Below are 20,499 nucleotides of genomic sequence, written 5' to 3'. Positions count from 1 at the left end.
AGCTCTCTGCTCAGGGAGCTGTAAGAACTGAGCGATCGGCGCTGTTAGATCACTCGGCTCTCAATGTAAGAGGCTCCGGGGGACAGATGCAGCATCCACCTAGGTAAGTATGATTCTTAAAAAAAAAAAAAATCTTTTAGCTGTAAAGGCTTTTAAAGCATCACCGTTGGATAATTTTTAGATACTGTAGTTTGTTGCCATTTTATGGACTTGTGCAATTTTAAATCTTGACATGTTTGGTATCTATTCACTTGATGCAATATCGTCTTTTTATATTTTGGCAAAAACAAACAAACAAACTGGTGTCTTGGTGTTCTTCCCCCCCCAAATTTTTTATTGATTTTAATAAAAGGCTGTGCAAATATCGTGGAAAACATAAAAAAGAAAAAGTTGCAACAGTTACCATTTTATTCTCCAGGGCCTCTGCTTTCAGAGAATATATATTATATTTGGGGGGGGGGGGGGGTTCTAAGTAATTTTCTAACAAACAATGCTGATTTGTGTAAGAAAAACGATAGAATTCCTCCGGACAGGAAGTGGTTGAAGATGTTTTTGTGCCGAGAGTTCAGCTTTAGCTGACACTTCACCTGGATTCCGCTTATAGAGTAACTTGTAGCGGATCGGTAAACACTTCAGAAAGGATCTGTTGTCATTGACAATATTGCACATAGTTGGGTGCCCAGAACTGGAAACGTCCCTCATGGGGGGGGGGGGGGGGATATTCCCACACACAGTCCACTTCCTGCCAGTGTATCCGGATTTCCCAGAAAGCCACATGAAGCAACTCTGCTTGTCCCATAACACACTTGAATGTACTTCGAGAACCTTCTGTTGCAATTGGTTTTGGGGGGGAGGGGGGGGGGGCGATCGCAGTATGACCCAGGCGCTTTCTAATCTGAAGACTGGACTTCAGCCATGCTTTAAATGCCATTGCCCCCCCATTTTGCAAATTATCCCATGCTCCCCCAAGTCCCAAAAGGGTGGGTACTCGAGCTGGTCGTGGGTGAAAATCACCCTAGGGCTTCTGTTTTGAAGTTAATGTGAACCCCAACGTTCCATTCACACTTGTGCAACTCCAAAGTCGTGCCGTTTCCATTGCGACTTTGATGCAACTTTGGATCGGTGTGACTTTGACTGTCGCACAACTGTTGCATTGATAACATTTAACCTCCTGATGCAGGTGGGTCTTAACGTTGAGCGGCGACACACATGCTGCCCTGTTAAAACAACTTACCGCGTTAAGAGCGCGCTCCCAGCACAGCAGGCAACGGTAAGCTCCTAATGCATACTTGCAGTTGGGAGCTTTCCTGTCATGTGACTGCTGTGAAAGCCAATCACAGTGTTCACATGACCTGAATGCCCGTCTCTGCCTCCCAGCTTTTACAAATTAAAGGCAGGGGGTGGCCTGTCTATTGTGGGCACATGGGCGGCGCCACCCTCCCTATCCATGCAACTGGCCCCTTTCAGGATGTCAGGCACATGAACTCCTATGGTGGGGATGGGCATGAAGTGTGTGGGTGTTATTATATATTTTTTTTTTAAGCATCTGATTGAGGGGCTTTAATAGGCTTACTAATTACTATTTGCTGTTACAACACTGACCCTCCTCCCGGTCAATTGGGAAGCGGGTCTGACACCCATCACCTGATTGGCTGAAAGGACAAGCGATCCTATTGGGATGGGCTGCCTGGGACATGACAGTGATCATGCCTAAATTCAATCAGATGTAGCCGTCATTTGATTTTCTTACAGCTGCTGGTATTGGCTGGTAAAGTACAATAGCCATAGCAGGGGGTCAGCTCTGTATAGGGTGGATGGAGGAATTTGTTTTATATATTTTTCAGTTCCTATTAATGCCGTAGATCAGTCACACTGCCCCTGCGAGAAGCTTATACTCTAAGTTCCTCACCATTAGTCCATATTGTAGAACTGTACCTGTCCCCTGGAGAAGCTCACACTTTAAGGTCCTCACCGTTTGTGCAAGCTGTAGACCAATCCCTGTCACTGGGAAGAACATTCTGCGCTTCTCACCATTAGTACATACCATAGACCAATTCCTGTACCCAAGAGGAGGTCACACTCTGAGGTCTTCACCATTAGTACATATTATGGATTGGTCTCGCATTCCCTGGAGAAGCTCACACTAGTGCCGCGTACACACGACCGGACTTTTAGACGGACTAGGTCCGACGAACTTTCGGCGGAGGTCCGACGGACTTTCTGAATGAACGGACTTGGCCACACACGACCGGACTAAGTCTGTTCGAAAGTCCATTCGTTTTGAGCGTGATGACGTAAACGGACTAAACAAGGAAGTTCAGTAGCCAATAGCTGCCCTTGCGTCGTATTTGGTCTGTCGGACTAGCACACAGACAAACGGTTTGCACGCTAGAAAGCCGAGTCCATTGGACAGATTTGAAACATGTTTTATTTCTAGGGCTGTCTGACTTTTGGGGGGGGGGGGAAAAGTCCACTGGAGCCCACACACGATCAAATTGTCCGACGGATTCCGGGGGCGCCGGACCAAGTCTGTCGGAAAGGCCAATCGTGTGTATGCGGCATTAAAGGTCCTCACAGTTTGTACATGCTATACACCAATCTTTGTCACTGGGAAGAACACACATTCTACAGTCCTCACTATTAATACATACCATAGACCAATCCTTGTACCCTGGAGAAGCTCACACTTTAAGGTCCTCACCATTAGCACATACCATAGATTGCTCTCTGTCCCTGGAACGACTATACTGTTAAGGTCCTTACCAAAAGATCATACCATAGACCAATCCCTGTACCTGGGAGGAGGATATGCGATGGTCCTCCAACAATACTACATGCCGTAGACCAGCCTTTCCCAACCCTTTTAACCCAGAGGAACCCCTAAAATATATTTCAGGTCTCAAGGAACCCTTATTAAATCCAACTCATTTGGAGTCGATAGGGAATATGCGCCTTATTTGGTGGAAGAATGTTCCCATTACATTGATGCTCAGAATGCTACATTAAAAGGCTGATAAAAAGATGGTGTCATGCTGCTAGCTTTACCCAGTGGTGCTGGCCCTGGAACTATTAAGGCATCATCAAATGGGTGGCGTATGAGCCACAGCTTAAGGAACCCCTTGCGACCTCTGGAGGAACCCTGGCTGAAAATAGCTTCTGTAAACCATTCTCTGGCCCTCGGAGGAGCTCACACTTTAAGGCCCTCACCATTAGTGCATACTATAGATTTGTCCGTGTTCCCAGTACGAGGATACTTTAAGATCCTCACCAATAGTACATACCCTAGATCAGTCCCTACAACTGGGAGAAGGAAATGCTAAGGTCCTCACCATTAGTGCATACCGTAGATGAGGGGTAGGCAACCTCAGCCCTCCAGCTGTGGTGAAACTACAAATCCCATCATGCCTCTGCCTCTCGGAGTCATACCTGTGATTGTCAGATTCTTGCAATGTCTCATGGAACTTGTAGTTTCGAAACAGCTGGAGGGCCGAGGTTGCCTACCCCTGCAGATTGATCCCTGTCCACAGGAGGAGCTTACAGTCCGAGATCCTTACCATTAATTCATACCATAGATTGGTCCCTGTTCTTTGGAGAAGCTCACACTCCTGAGGTCCTCACCATACGTACAAACCAGAGATCAATCCCTGTCCCCAGGAGCAGCTTATACTCCAGATTCTTACCGTTAATACATACTGTAGCTTGGTCCCCGTTCTGCAGATTTGTTCCCTGGAGGAAGAAACTCTGAAGTCCTCACCATTAGTACATACCATAGACCAGTCCCTGTCCCCAGGAGGAGCTCACATTCTGAGGCCCTCGCTGTTTGTATACACAATAGATCAGTCTCTGTCCCCAGTAGGAGAACAAACCAAGGTCCTCCTCATTAGCACATATAGGTCCCTGTCCCCAGGAGGAGGGTACTGTAAGGTCCTCACAACTAGTACTTACTGTAGATTACTTCCTGTCTTGGGGAGGAGCTCACACGCGAAGGTCCTTACCATTCATACATACCATAGAAAAGTCCTGGTCTCTGCGAATGAGCTCATGCTCTAAGGTCCTCATCATTAATACATACTGTAGATCGGTCCCTGTCCCCAGTGAGAGGACACACTAAAGTACTCACAATTCTCATACACATACTATAAGTCCTCACTTTACATTAGTACACACAATAGATCAGTCTCTGTTCCCAGGAGGAGCGCTCATTCTGAGGCCTTCACCATTGGTACACACAATAGATCAGTCTCTGTCCCCAGTAGGAGAACAAACCAAGGTCCTCCTCATTGGCACCTATCGTAGATAGGTCCCTGTCCCCAGGAGGAGGGTACTCTAAGGTGCTCACAACTAGTACTTACTGTAGATTACTTCCTGTCTTGGGGAAGGTCCTTACCATTTGTACTTACCATAGATCAGTCCTGTTCTTTGCGAAGGAGCTCATGCTCTAAGGTCCTCATCATTTTAATACATACTGTAGATCAGTCCCTGTCCCCAGTGAGAGGACATGCTAAAGTACTCGCAACTCTCATACACATACTGTATGTCCTCACTTTACATTAGTACACACAATAGATCAGTCTCTATCCCCAGTAGGAGGACAAACGAAGGCCCTCCACATTAGCACATTCTAAGGTCCTCACAACTAGTACATACTGCAGATTCGTCCTTATCTTGGGGGAAGAGCTCACGCACAAAGGTCCTCACCATTAGTACATACCATAGACCAGGGATCCTCAAACTACGGCCCTACATCTGTTACGGAGCTACGCATCCCATGAGGCAATGTAAAACTCTGACATTCACAGACATGACTGGGCAAGATGGGAATTGTAGTTTCTGAACAACTGGAGGACCATAGTTTGAAGACCCCCTGCCATGGACCATTCTGTCCCTCACCATTGGTACATACCATAGATCAGCCCTCTTCTCTGCAAGGTGCTCACCACTATCCCACACATACTGTATATACTCATTTTTACAGCATACTGTCAACCTTTTACTTTTATTTATTTTATTTTTTTTTTATGTAAAAAAAAAAAAAATCTGTATCCTGCTTTAACTTTTGCGTCCTAATTCTGTCCATCTCTCGGGAGGCACAGCACGGAAGGGCCACTTAGAAGGTCTAATTTAAACCATTAGTCTTGGCAGTTTGAATAGGGCACAGGGGCAGGGGCACCGGAGCGATGAATTCGGCTTTTTTTCTTTACTCAAAAGCTGGAAAGTTTTGACTCCTGTTCTGGACCTTCACTCTGTGTCAGTCATTCCTTCTACCCCCCCCCACCCCGAAACTGACAGCTTCCGTCTTCTGTCCCCCCATGTCACATGTTTCCGCTTCCCGCTCTGCTGATCACATGAGACTGGACCCAATTCCCGCATCTCCCCTTCACAAGGAATTAAGGAAATTAGTCAGAGTTTACTTTTCGGTCACCATTCAGTGAGTCTCAGTCGGTGAGTGTCGGCCAGAGTAGTCAAAATATCAGTGGGGAGAGGAAAGTGTCACCATCAACAAAGGAGGGAACACACTGGGGCTTTTTTCCCCTATAATTCCCCCACCCCCATCCCCCCACCACCACCATGACCATGGAAGACATTTTCTGGTTTAACATATTGTATTCTAGTAACTGTATGGAGGTAACACCTACAATGACAGTATTCAATATATTTTTTGGTTTTGTTTTGTTTTTTGTTACATGCCTTGATTTCTATATATTTTTTTTTTTGTCCATATTTACATGCAGACCAACCTGTCCAACAAAAGTGACAGTTACAGGGCTTGGGACAAACCATATAACACTGATGGGGGGTGCTTGCATTCGTATGGCTTAAAGTGATTCTAAAGGTAATAATCAACCACTTGCCTACCGGGCATTTTCACCCCCTTCCTGCCCAGGCCAATTTTCAGCTGACAGCTCTGTCACACCTTTGAATGACATTTGCGCGGTCATGTAACACATATGATAGTTTTTTTTTTTTTTTTTATTTCATACAAATAGAGCTTTCTTTTGGTAGTATTTAATCACTGCTGGGTTGTTTTTGCTTTTTTTTTTTTTTTTGCATGGTGGTGAGAGTGTCATGGTCTGGGGCTGCATGAGTGCTGCTGGCACTGGGGAGATACAGATCATTGAGGGGACCATGAATGCCAACATGTACTGTGACATACTGAAGCAGAGCATGATCCCCTCCCTTCAGAGACTGAACCGCAGGTGTCAGAAACCATGAAATCAGGCCGAGACAGAAGTACAGTTAAATCACAATTGTTTAAAGCGGTTGTAAACTCTCCCCCACAACTTTGTCCCATGTAAATCGGCATAAAAAAACCCTAATGAGCACTGCTTGTAGATATCTCCTTACTTGATTAGTAATGTAATCCTTTTTGTTCTTTAGAATGACGTCACTGAGCATGCCCAGATCTCCCCTGATTTATGGCACACTCTGTGTACTTGTCTATCTGTTATCAGGATTTTCTACGGCACACAACACTGAAATCCCAGGAGACTGCAGAATCACTTATAGCTTCCTCCTACACCCCATGTGACCATGTGACATCACATGCAGTGTAAACCAGGGCATAGGACAGCCTTACTGCAGTCTTATCAACTGAAGCTGATAAGACTCACACAGGCAAACACTAGATAATTGGCACAAGTAAATACTATGAAATAAAACAAGTCGGCTATGATCAGGGAAGCAGGGTTGCCATAGAAACATTGGATTGAGAAGGAGGCATGAGTGTGTAAAATACCAAAATAGGAATAATAGGGACTTGTACCATCATCCAGGAATCAAGTGATATAGAAATTGGGAGCCTTGTCCTCAAACAGGCTACTGTGGAAATAGGGGGGCAGTTTGTACTATTGCTGTACAATAAAAAGCGATACAATGAATAATGTAACAACATTGTTACATTATTCATTGTATTGCTTTTTATTGTACCGCAATAGTCCCCATATTTCCATGGTAGTCTATTTGGGGACTAGGCTCCCAATTTCTATATCATCGGATTGAGAAGGAGGCTTGGTTAACAGTACAGGAAGTTCTCAATGCAAGGGCGGAAATACACTCCCCTGTGGACTCCGAAAACAATACTTAAGATGGCGCTGCCTAACTCCTGGAAACAAGTTTTTTAAAGTTTCTTTAAACAGTAAATAATATGTGATTTGGGCTGCATTACAGTGGCTATAGTCTGATAATTACTTATTATAATGGACAAAAAAGAAGCATCAGAGTGGGAGAGTTTACTTCCTCTTTAATAATACATGTAAAAATAAAAACGTAGTCAAAGTTCAGTAACCGGAACGGATAGTCAGCCAAGCCAGAAGTCAGGGATCAATGTAGTAGAACAGCAAGCAGGATCTGGAGCCAGAAGGGGATGTCAGCAAAGCAAGTCTTGAACAGGATCGCAGGAGATAGTCTCTGTGATGTGACCAAGGCGAAGGTAGACCTCCTCTGGACTGGACGGCTCAAGTAGGCAGGACTGACGAGCAGAATATAATCAACAGCTGAGTAACTGTGGAGAGAGATGAGAGCTGGCAATTAGCCGACAGCTGAGTGGCCAACTCCAGAGAAGGAAGGGCTGAGCCCCGGCCCTGACAGCAGGGCAGTATTCCAGCATAATGACCCCAAACACACCTCCAAGACCACCACTGCCTTGCTAAAGAAGCTGAGGGTAAAGGTGATGGACTGGCCAAGCATGTCTCCAGACCTAAACCCCGTGGGACATCCTCAAATGGAAAGGGGAGGATCGGAAGGTCTCCAACATCCACCAGCTCTGTGATGTCGTCATGGAGGAGGGGAAGAGGACTCCAGTGGTGACCTGTGAAGCTCTGGTGACCTCCATGCCCAAGAGGGTGAAGGCAGTGCTGGAAAATAATGGCGGCCACACAAAATATTGACACTTTGGGCCCAATTTGGACATTTTCAATTTAGGGGTGTACTAAGTTTTGTTGCCATTAATGGCTGTGTGTTGAGTTATTTTGAGGGGACAGGAAATTTACACTGTTATACAAGCTGTACACTCACTACTTTACATTGTAGACAAGTGTCATTTCTTCAGTGTTGTCACATGGAAAGAGAGGAGAAAAGATTTACAAAAATGTGAGGCGTGTACTTACTTTGTGTGTGTGTGTGTGTGTGTGTGTGTGTGTGTGTGTTACACACACATTATCTCACAAAAGTGAGTACACCCCTCACATTTTTGTAAATCTTTTCTTCTATCCTATTACATTCCCCCAAATTCCCGCTATAAAATTCCCCTATATATACATACATAGATACATTTTATTTTTGGTTACATTTTGTTGCTGACCCCTGGCCTCTGGTTTTTTCCAAGGCTTTGTCACGGGTCCGGGGGGCACCTAAGAATTTCGGGTAAAACAATGGCCCCTTCTACAGATGAACCCTTGTTAAACCGCCGGCACAGCCCCGTCGTTGGTCAAGAGCGCCATCGCGGCTTCTCCTCTTCGCCGCTGTCCGATAATTAGTTAAATCTGCAGCTGTAATGAAAAGCGATCTGCACACTCCAGCGCACAGCGATGATTTGAGGGGTTTAAGCGATTAGGAAGACGGAGACAGTGGGTGGCTAATTGGATAATCTTTAATCTTCACACCAGTGAAAAGCCGGGCCCCGGGATCAGACGGTGGAGGAAGTTTATGGCCGCGGCCTGCGGGGGGGGGGGAAAATCTCTCGCTGAGCTCGTCAGGGAGATTACACTTTGCAGCGGGGATAATCCCAAAATATCTCTGTATCATGTCACGGGCCCAGAAGAAAATATTTCCACTTTTCTTTTAATGAGTGAAAAGGATCAATAGACCAACTCTGGCTACTGTTCCAAGTTAGCGATACGGAAGAGGCATACGCCAACAAACTTCTCCGCATGGGCTATCGTAGATTTACAGCAGGAATACGTGATTTGTTCTGCATCATTTTTATAGGTGGATGTTAACCTTAAATGAATGACATTAAGAGGGTCATTTACTAAAACTGGACGGTGAAAAATCTGGTGTCAGCGGGAGGAATAGTGCCCCATTGTTGGTCTTACTGGGAGGAATTGTCCCCAATTGTTGGTGTCAGTGGGAGGAATGGTGCCCCATTGTTGGTGTCAGTGGGAGGAATGGTGCCCCATTGTTGGTGTCACTGGGAGGAATAGTCCCCAATTTTTGGTGTCAGTGGGAGAAATAGTGCCCCCCCTATTGTTGGTGTCAGTGGGAGGACTAGTGCTCCATTGTTTGTATCAGTGGGAGTAATATTCCCCATTGTTGGTATCAGTGGGAGGAATAGTCCCCATTGGTATCAGTGGGAGGAATAGTGCCCCATTGTTGGTATCAGTGGGAGTAATAGTGCCCCATTGTTGGTATCAGTGGGAGGAATAGTGCCCCATTGTTGGTATCAGTGGGAGGAATAGTGCCCCATTGTTGGTATCAGTGGGAGGAATAGTGCCCCATTGTTGGTGTCAGTGGGAGGAATAGTGCCCCATTGTTGGTATCAGTGGGTGGAATAGTGCCCCATTGTTGGTATCAGTGGGAGGACTAGTGCCCCATTGTTGGTATCAGTGGGAGGACTAGTGCCCCATTGTTGGTATCAGTGGGAGGACTAGTGCCCCATTGTTGGTATCAGTGGGAGCAATAGTCTCCATTGTTGGTATCAGTGGGGGGAATAGTCCCCATTGTTGGTATCAGCGGGAGGAAAAGTGCCCCTTTGTTGGTATCAGTGGGAGGAATAGTCCCCATTGTTGGTATCGGTGGGAGGAATCGTCCCCATTGTTGGTGTCGGTGGGAGGAAAAGTCCCCATTGTTGGTGTCGGTGGGAGGAAAAGTCCCCATTGTTGGTGTCGGTGGGAGGAAAAGTCCCCATTGTTGGTGTCGGTGGGAGGAAAAGTCCCCATTGTTGGTGTCGGTGGAAGGAAAAGTCCCCATTGTTGGTGTCGGTGGGAGGAAAAGTCCCCATTGTTGGTGTCGGTGGGAGGAAAAGTCCCCATTGTTGGTGTCGGTGGGAGGAAAAGTCCCCATTGTTGGTGTCGGTGGGAGGAAAAGTCCCCATTGTTGGTGTCGGTGGGAGGAATTGTGCCCCATTGTTGGTGTCGGTGGGAGGAATTGTGCCCCATTGTTGGTGTCGGTGGGAGGAATTGTGCCCCATTGTTGGTGTCGGTGGGAGGAATTGTGCCCCATTGTTGGTGTCGGTGGGAGGAATTGTGCCCCATTGTTGGTGTCGGTGGGAGGAATTGTGCCCCATTGTTGGTGTCGGTGGGAGGAATTGTGCCCCATTGTTGGTGTCGGTGGGAGGAATTGTGCCCCATTGTTGGTGTCGGTGGGAGGAATTGTGCCCCATTGTTGGTGTCGGTGGGAGGAATTGTGCCCCATTGTTGGTGTCGGTGGGAGGAATTGTGCCCCATTGTTGGTGTCGGTGGGAGGAATTGTGCCCCATTGTTGGTGTCGGTGGGAGGAATTGTGCCCCATTGTTGGTGTCGGTGGGAGGAATTGTGCCCCATTGTTGGTGTCGGTGGGAGGAATTGTGCCCCATTGTTGGTGTCGGTGGGAGGAATTGTGCCCCATTGTTGGTGTCGGTGGGAGGAATTGTGCCCCATTGTTGGTGTCGGTGGGAGGAATTGTGCCCCATTGTTGGTGTCGGTGGGAGGAATTGTGCCCCAGTGTTGGTGTCGGTGGGAGGAATTGTGCCCCATTGTTGGTGTCGGTGGGAGGAATTGTGCCCCATTGTTGGTGTCGGTGGGAGGAATTGTGCCCCAGTGTTGGTGTCGGTGGGAGGAATTGTGCCCCATTGTTGGTGTCGGTGGGAGGAATTGTGCCCCATTGTTGGTGTCGGTGGGAGGAATTGTGCCCCATTGTTGGTGTCGGTGGGAGGAATTGTGCCCCATTGTTGGTGTCGGTGGGAGGAATTGTGCCCCATTGTTGGTGTCGGTGGGAGGAATTGTGCCCCATTGTTGGTGTCGGTGGGAGGAATTGTGCCCCATTGTTGGTGTCGGTGGGAGGAATTGTGCCCCATTGTTGGTGTCGGTGGGAGGAATTGTGCCCCATTGTTGGTGTCGGTGGGAGGAATTGTGCCCCATTGTTGGTGTCGGTGGGAGGAATCGTGCCCCATTGTTGGTGTCGGTGGGAGGAATCGTGCCCCATTGTTGGTGTCGGTGGGAGGAATCGTGCCCCATTGTTGGTGTCGGTGGGAGGAATCGTGCCCCATTGTTGGTGTCGGTGGGAGGAATCGTGCCCCATTGTTGGTGTCGGTGGGAGGAATCGTGCCCCATTGTTGGTGTCGGTGGGAGGAATCGTGCCCCATTGTTGGTGTCGGTGGGAGGAATCGTGCCCCATTGTTGGTGTCGGTGGGAGGAATCGTGCCCCATTGTTGGTGTCGGTGGGAGGAATCGTGCCCCATTGTTGGTGTCGGTGGGAGGAATCGTGCCCCATTGTTGGTGTCGGTGGGAGGAATCGTGCCCCATTGTTGGTGTCGGTGGGAGGAATCGTGCCCCATTGTTGGTGTCGGTGGGAGGAATCGTGCCCCATTGTTGGTGTCGGTGGGAGGAATCGTGCCCCATTGTTGGTGTCGGTGGGAGGAATCGTGCCCCATTGTTGGTGTCGGTGGGAGGAATCGTGCCCCATTGTTGGTGTCGGTGGGAGGAATCGTGCCCCATTGTTGGTGTCGGTGGGAGGAATCGTGCCCCATTGTTGGTGTCGGTGGGAGGAATCGTGCCCCATTGTTGGTGTCGGTGGGAGGAATCGTGCCCCATTGTTGGTGTCGGTGGGAGGAATCGTGCCCCATTGTTGGTGTCGGTGGGAGGAATCGTGCCCCATTGTTGGTGTCGGTGGGAGGAATCGTGCCCCATTGTTGGTGTCGGTGGGAGGAATCGTGCCCCATTGTTGGTGTCGGTGGGAGGAATCGTGCCCCATTGTTGGTGTCGGTGGGAGGAATCGTGCCCCATTGTTGGTGTCGGTGGGAGGAATCGTGCCCCATTGTTGGTGTCGGTGGGAGGAATCGTGCCCCATTGTTGGTGTCGGTGGGAGGAATCGTGCCCCATTGTTGGTGTCGGTGGGAGGAATCGTGCCCCATTGTTGGTGTCGGTGGGAGGAATCGTGCCCCATTGTTGGTGTCGGTGGGAGGAATCGTGCCCCATTGTTGGTGTCGGTGGGAGGAATCGTGCCCCATTGTTGGTGTCGGTGGGAGGAATCGTGCCCCATTGTTGGTGTCGGTGGGAGGAATCGTGCCCCATTGTTGGTGTCGGTGGGAGGAATCGTGCCCCATTGTTGGTGTCGGTGGGAGGAATCGTGCCCCATTGTTGGTGTCGGTGGGAGGAATCGTGCCCCATTGTTGGTGTCGGTGGGAGGAATCGTGCCCCATTGTTGGTGTCGGTGGGAGGAATCGTGCCCCATTGTTGGTGTCGGTGGGAGGAATCGTGCCCCATTGTTGGTGTCGGTGGGAGGAATCGTGCCCCATTGTTGGTGTCGGTGGGAGGAATCGTGCCCCATTGTTGGTGTCGGTGGGAGGAATCGTGCCCCATTGTTGGTGTCGGTGGGAGGAATCGTGCCCCATTGTTGGTGTCGGTGGGAGGAATCGTGCCCCATTGTTGGTGTCGGTGGGAGGAATCGTGCCCCATTGTTGGTGTCGGTGGGAGGAACCGTGCCCCATTGTTGGTGTCGGTGGGAGGAACCGTGCCCCATTGTTGGTGTCGGTGGGAGGAACCGTGCCCCATTGTTGGTGTCGGTGGGAGGAACCGTGCCCCATTGTTGGTGTCGGTGGGAGGAACCGTGCCCCATTGTTGGTGTCGGTGGGAGGAACCGTGCCCCATTGTTGGTGTCGGTGGGAGGAACCGTGCCCCATTGTTGGTGTCGGTGGGAGGAACCGTGCCCCATTGTTGGTGTCGGTGGGAGGAACCGTGCCCCATTGTTGGTGTCGGTGGGAGGAACCGTGCCCCATTGTTGGTGTCGGTGGGAGGAACCGTGCCCCATTGTTGGTGTCGGTGGGAGGAACCGTGCCCCATTGTTGGTGTCGGTGGGAGGAATCGTGCCCCATTGTTGGTGTCGGTGGGAGGAATCGTGCCCCATTGTTGGTGTCGGTGGGAGGAATCGTGCCCCATTGTTGGTGTCGGTGGGAGGAATCGTGCCCCATTGTTGGTGTCGGTGGGAGGAATCGTGCCCCATTGTTGGTGTCGGTGGGAGGAATCGTGCCCCATTGTTGGTGTCGGTGGGAGGAATCGTGCCCCATTGTTGGTGTCGGTGGGAGGAATCGTGCCCCATTGTTGGTGTCGGTGGGAGGAATCGTGCCCCATTGTTGGTGTCGGTGGGAGGAATCGTGCCCCATTGTTGGTGTCGGTGGGAGGAATCGTGCCCCATTGTTGGTGTCGGTGGGAGGAATCGTGCCCCATTGTTGGTGTCGGTGGGAGGAATCGTGCCCCATTGTTGGTGTCGGTGGGAGGAATCGTGCCCCATTGTTGGTGTCGGTGGGAGGAATCGTGCCCCATTGTTGGTGTCGGTGGGAGGAATCGTGCCCCATTGTTGGTGTCGGTGGGAGGAATCGTGCCCCATTGTTGGTGTCGGTGGGAGGAATCGTGCCCCATTGTTGGTGTCGGTGGGAGGAATCGTGCCCCATTGTTGGTGTCGGTGGGAGGAATCGTGCCCCATTGTTGGTGTCGGTGGGAGGAATCGTGCCCCATTGTTGGTGTCGGTGGGAGGAATCGTGCCCCATTGTTGGTGTCGGTGGGAGGAATCGTGCCCCATTGTTGGTGTCGGTGGGAGGAATCGTGCCCCATTGTTGGTGTCGGTGGGAGGAATCGTGCCCCATTGTTGGTGTCGGTGGGAGGAATCGTGCCCCATTGTTGGTGTCGGTGGGAGGAATCGTGCCCCATTGTTGGTGTCGGTGGGAGGAATCGTGCCCCATTGTTGGTGTCGGTGGGAGGAATCGTGCCCCATTGTTGGTGTCGGTGGGAGGAATCGTGCCCCATTGTTGGTGTCGGTGGGAGGAATCGTGCCCCATTGTTGGTGTCGGTGGGAGGAATCGTGCCCCATTGTTGGTGTCGGTGGGAGGAATCGTGCCCCATTGTTGGTGTCGGTGGGAGGAATCGTGCCCCATTGTTGGTGTCGGTGGGAGGAATCGTGCCCCATTGTTGGTGTCGGAGGGAGGAATCGTGCCCCATTGTTGGTGTCGGTGGGAGGAATCGTGCCCCATTGTTGGTGTCGGTGGGAGGAATCGTGCCCCATTGTTGGTGTCGGTGGGAGGAATCGTGCCCCATTGTTGGTGTCGGTGGGAGGAATCGTGCCCCATTGTTGGTGTCGGTGGGAGGAATCGTGCCCCATTGTTGGTGTCGGTGGGAGGAATCGTGCCCCATTGTTGGTGTCGGTGGGAGGAATCGTGCCCCATTGTTGGTGTCGGTGGGAGGAATCGTGCCCCATTGTTGGTGTCGGTGGGAGGAATCGTGCCCCATTGTTGGTGTCGGTGGGAGGAATCGTGCCCCATTGTTGGTGTCGGTGGGAGGAATCGTGCCCCATTGTTGGTGTCGGTGGGAGGAATCGTGCCCCATTGTTGGTGTCGGAGGGAGGAATCGTGCCCCATTGTTGGTGTCGGTGGGAGGAATCGTGCCCCATTGTTGGTGTCGGTGGGAGGAATCGTGCCCCATTGTTGGTGTCGGTGGGAGGAATCGTGCCCCATTGTTGGTGTCGGTGGGAGGAATCGTGCCCCATTGTTGGTGTCGGTGGGAGGAATCGTGCCCCATTGTTGGTGTCGGTGGGAGGAATCGTGCCCCATTGTTGGTGTCGGTGGGAGGAATCGTGCCCCATTGTTGGTGTCGGTGGGAGGAATCGTGCCCCATTGTTGGTGTCGGTGGGAGGAATCGTGCCCCATTGTTGGTGTCGGTGGGAGGAATCGTGCCCCATTGTTGGTGTCGGTGGGAGGAATCGTGCCCCATTGTTGGTGTCGGTGAGAGGAATAGTCCCCATGGTTTGGTGTTAGTTGGAGGAATTGTGCCCCATTGTTGGTCACGTGGAGGAATTGTGCCCCATTGTTGGTGTCAGAGGTCGACCGATATGGGTTTTTCTCTGGCCGATGCCGATACCGATATTTTAGAAATCGCCACGGCCGATGGTCGATTATATGATGCCGATTTTTTTGGGCCGATTATTTATTTATTTTTTCCCCTTCATCTCATAAAATCTAACAGACACTGGGGCGTTTTTCAGGCGCTTTAAAATTGCGCCTGTAAAGTGCCTGCAAAACGGCTCCCCTGCGGTCTGTGGAAGCCCCGAGTGCTGTCACACGGAGGCGATGCGCTGGCAGGACGTTAAAAAAAGTCCTGCAAGCAGCATCTTTCGGGTGGTGTATACCCCTCCCCCACCACTCCTGCCCATTGAAATGAATGGGCACCGCTGCCGAAGCACCTGCAATGCGATTTGGCAGCGGCGCTTCACGGGCACATTTAACCCCTTCCTGGGCCGCTAGCTGGATTATAAGTGCCCCGCTAAAATGACGGCAAAGCGCCGATAAAACTGGCAGCGTTTTACCGTCAACGCCTGCTCGCTCCAGTGTGAAAGCAGCCTTAAAGCGGGATTCCACCCTAAAGTGGAACTTCCGCTGATCGGAACCCTCCCCCCCTCCGGTGTCACAATTGGCACCTTTCAGGGGGGAGGGGGGTGGAGATACCTGTCAAAGACAGGTATTTACACCCACTTCCGGGCATAGACTCCCGTGGGAGTCTACGCCATTTCCTGTCCTGCCGCGCTGTCTGCTGGGACACACACGGGTCCCAGTGACAGCGCGGACAATTCCTATTGCGCTGCGCGACTCGCGCATGCACAGTAGGGAACCGGGAAGTGAAGCCGATTCGCTTCACTTCCTGATTCCCTCACCTAGAATGGTGGCGGCAGCAGCCGAGAGCCGAGCGATCGATCGGCCTCGGCTGCCGGCATCGCTGGACCCCGGGACAGGTGAGTGTCCATGTATTAAAAGTCAGCAGCTGCAGTATTTATAGCCGCTGGCTTTTAATTTTTTTTTTTTTGTAGGTGGAATCCCTCTTTAAGTGATACAGAAAATTTCTTACATTTATTAAACAAAACAAACATCCAAACAGTTCACTTGTATGTACCGTGTTTCCCCGATAGTAAGACACCCCCGATTGTAAGACGTATCGGGAGTTTCAGAGGGGTCGGCTAATATAAGCCGTACCCCGAAAGTAAGACATATGTCTTACTTTCGGGGAAACACGGGGGTATTGCCGCCTCCAGTGGCGTACTAAGAGTGGGGCGGGGGGTGCGGGCCACACCGGGTGCCACACCCTGGGGGGGGGGGTGCCAGGCCAGCGCCCTCCCCCTCCGACTGAAGAGACAGCGCCGTTCTGATCAGTCTCGGGCAGCGGCTGTCACTCACAGCTGAGCAGAGTGAAGCCGCCTCCCCCTCCTCTTGTATGGCTACACAGTGCTGTCCATGAAGGAGAAGGAGGGGGAGGCGGCTTCACTGAAGCCGCCTCCCCCCCTCCTCCTCCTCCTCCTCCTCCATACACAGCACTATGTAGCCATACAAGAGGAGGGGGAGGTGGCTTCACTCTGCTCGGCTGTGAGTGACAGCCGCTGCCCGAGACTGATCAGAACGGCGCGACGCAACCACAGAGAAGGGGATTATTGCGCCAGGTCCCGGATCACTGCCGACAGGTGTCACTGGCTCTGTGTCCTCCCGGTACAGGTCAGTGCTGGTCATACTGAGAGAGACCAAGGAGGGGGAGGGGGAGGGGGGGGGTGTGAAGAGATTCTCTGCAGCTCTTATTATGTAACCGCAAGATGCAGCTGAGGAGGACTACAAGTCCCAACATACCGGGCTGTGTGGGCTTACAGTTCTCCTCTGCTGAGCATAGCAGCTTTGTATGCTTGGACTTGTAGTCCTCCATAGTGCAGCCTTGCATGCTGGGACTTGTAGGCCTCCTCTGTAGTACAGTGCAGCCTTGCATGCTGGGACTTGTAGTCCTCTGTAATGCAGTGCAGCCTTGCTTGCTGGGACTTGTAGTCCTCTTCTGTAGCGCAGTGCAGCTCTGAATGCTTGGATTTTTTTCCAATATAAGACATACCCCGAAAGTAAGACATAGTGGGGATAAAAAGAAAGTAAGACACTGTCTTACTTTCGGGGAAACACGGTATAATTTAGAATGAAATTATATATATATATATATATATATATATATATATATATATATATATATTATAATATAATATAATTTATTTTTTATATATTACACAAAAACAGGTAATCAAAACTTTTGGATGAAAAAAAATGGGCTAACTTTACTGTTTTTTTTTTTTTTTTTTTTTAAATCTGTGTATTTTTTCCCCAAAAAATTGAGTTTAAAAGACCGCTGCGCAAATACCGTGTGACATAAAATATTGCAACAACCGCTATTTTATTCCCTAGGATCTCTGCTAAAAAAATATATATATATATATATAAGTTTTGGGGGTTCTAAGTGAATTTCTAGCAGAAAATACAGGATTTTTATTTGTAAGCATCAAGTGTCAAAAAAGATTTAGTCTTTAAAGCGGGAGTCCACCGGGACTCCGCGTTTTTTTTTATTTATTTATTTATTTATTTATTTTTTAAAGTCAGCAGCTACAAATACTGCAGCTGCTGACTTTTAAAATAGTGACACTTACCTGTCCAGCGCGCCCGCGATGTCGGCACCCGAAGCCGATCTCTAGGTCGCCTGTCGGGTGCTGCCGCCGCCATCTTGGGTATGGGAATCAGGAAATGGAGCCTTTCGGCTTCATTTCCCGGTTCCCTACTGCGCATGCGCGAATCGCGCTGCGCAATAAGAACGCTCCACGCTGCCTCTGGGATCTGTGTGTTTCCCAGCAGGCAGCGGGGCACTTGCGGGAAGGGGTGGGCACTTGCGGAAAGGGGCGTACGTTACGCCCCTTTCCGCAGAGAGCTATCCCGGAAGTGGGTGCAGTTACCTGGATTTTCCAGGTAACTGCACCCCCCCTCCCCCCTGAAAGGTGCGATTGTGGCACCGGAGGGGGGGGGAGGGTTCCGATGAGCGGAAGGTCCACTTTAGGGTGGACCTCCGCTTTAAATGGTTAAACTGAGAACTTTACACACAGAGATGAGTTCATTCATTGAAGTGTAAACATTGTATCTTTTTGATCTTTTCTTGGCAAACTGCCCAGAGAGGAGGAAAGTCGCTTCACTCAAGTCTCCAGGCAACTTACACTGACTTCTATTAGGCCGGGTTCACACCGCTGCGATGCGGGAACGCCGCGAATCCGCGGCGTTTTCCCGCATCGCACACCTCCCGCCGGCAGTTCACACTGCCCTATGCGGACGGCTGGGAGTGTCAATGTTATGTTAATGACACCCCCAGATCCGTCCGCATATCGCAGTGCGATCTGCCGACTCGCACAGGAATCGGATCGCATGGTGTGAACCCCCATGCGATCCGATTCTGCTGCGGACCAAAAAAAGGGTCCCGTGCGAGTTTGCTGCGGGAGCGCTGCGAATTCAGCCATACTATCTGTATACTATCTGTATACTATCTGTATACTATCTGTATACTATCTGTATGGCTGTACTCGCATCGCTACGGAGATCGGATGTGATTTGCGGTGCGAATCACATCCGGATCTCCCCCCGCAGCGGTGTGAACCGGGCCTAAGGGTCGGTTCACACTGAGGCGGCACGACTTGCAGCACGACTGCCTCAGGCGACCGGGATCGGACTTTAGCGGCGGCTTGTGAAATGACTTCTGTATAGAAGTCAATGCAAGTCGCCCCAAAAGTCGTACAGGAACCTTTTTCTAAGTCGGAGCGACTTGAGTCGCTCCGATTAGAACGGTTCCATTGCATAGAGCGGGACGTGACTTGTCAGGCGGCTAAGTCGCCTGACGGGTCGCCCCTGTGTGAACCAAAGTCATTTGCAAGTCGCGCTGAATATATCATCGGCCTTTTTTAACGGCACAATCGGCCGATGCCGATTTAATTAAAAAACGCCAAATATCGGCCGATATATCGGTCGACCTCTAGTGTCAGTTGGAGGAATTGTGCCCCATTGTTGGTGTCAGTGGGAGGAATAGTGCCCTATTGATGTCAGTGGAAGAGGAATAGTGCCTCATTGTTGGTGTCAGTTGGAGGAATAGTGCCTCATTGTTGGTGTCAGTTGGAGGAATAGTGCCTCATTGTTGGTGTCAGTGGGAGGAATAGTGCCTCATTGTTGGTGTCAGTTGGAGGAATAGTGCCTCATTGTTGGTGTCAGTGGGAGGAATAGTGCCTCATTGTTGGTGTCAGTTGGAGGAATAGTGCCTCATTGTTGGTGTCAGTGGGAGGAATAGTGCCTCATTGTTGGTGTCAGTTAGAGGTCGACCAATATGGGTTTTTCTCTGGCCGATGCCGATACCGATATTTAGAAATCGCCACGGCCGATGGCCGATATATGATGCCGATTTTTTTGGGCCGATTTGTTAGGCCGATTATTTATTTATTTATTTTTTCCCCTTCATCTCATAAAATCTAACAGACACTGGGGCGTTTTTCAGGCGCTTTAAAATAGGAATAGTGCCTCATTGTTGGTGTCAGTGGGAGGAATAGTGCCTCATTGTTGGTGTCAGTGGGAGGAATAGTGCCTCATTGTTGGTGTCAGTTGGAGGAATAGTGCCTCATTGTTGGTGTCAGTTGGAGGAATAGTGCCTCATTGTTGGTGTCAGTGGGAGGAATAGTGTCTTGTATCAGTGGAAGAAAGGGCCACAAGGGCCAGATAAAGGCAAGCAAAGGGCTCCGGGACAAAGTTTAAAGATCGCTGCACTAGATGAAAAATTGTTTGAAAATCTGTCATTTGGACAGTTGATTCATTTTTTTTTGTCTAGTTAATGGGCACAAATTGGAAATCAGTTGTGATGTTTTTGAGCTCAAAAAAACGCCAAGGAACAGGTTGGATTCCAAAGCAAAATAACCCTCAAATGGACTTTTAAGGCACGAATAAAAGTATCATAAAAAACATAGAAAGTACATTAGCATAGAAGCCACCACTGTACATACAGTAAATTGTGATACTCTTGCAGCCGACGCGTTTCAGAGTAAGAATATACCTCCTTCCTCAGGGGTGTACATTTCGAACAAGAGAAGTTTTCTGGAAGTGACCGTTGAGGGGTCAGCAATGATGTGCTGGTGATTGGATATATACTGGTGATATATACTGGTGATTGGATATATACTGGTGATTGGATATATATACTGGTTTATAGTGGCTTAATCAGCAAGGAGTTTCGCGGTGTTCCTGGACAGTCTGTCATGACATCCAACAGCAAAGTGCGGTGGAACAGGTTGGAAAACTTTTGTCAAACGGACGATAAATTTAAAGCTTAATATATTTCTCGCCCATTAAAAATGTAACTGTTGTCGGTACTGTGCATATCTGACCAATCAGGGGGTCGATTTGCTAAAACTGAAGAGTGCAAAAGCTGGTGCAGCTCTGCATAGAAACCAATCGGCTTTCAGGATTTATTGTCAAAGTTGATTGGCTCCCATGCAAAGCTGCACCAGATT

General features: G+C 49.9%; 1 protein-coding gene across 2 annotated transcripts in view; it reads left to right on the top strand.

Annotated features, from left to right (window-relative positions):
* The window catches only part of STX8 (syntaxin 8), a 258,492-nt gene that overhangs the window by 23,741 nt on the left and 214,252 nt on the right, over positions 1-20,499 (top strand). The gene's annotated exons all lie outside the window — the stretch shown is intronic.

This window comes from Lithobates pipiens, unplaced genomic scaffold (assembly GCF_037356315.1).
Source record: "Lithobates pipiens isolate NorthernLeopardFrog02 unplaced genomic scaffold, aLitPip1_a1.2 Scaffold_28, whole genome shotgun sequence".
NCBI lineage: Eukaryota > Metazoa > Chordata > Amphibia > Anura > Ranidae > Lithobates > Lithobates pipiens.
This window is presented reverse-complemented; position numbering and strand designations above follow the sequence as displayed.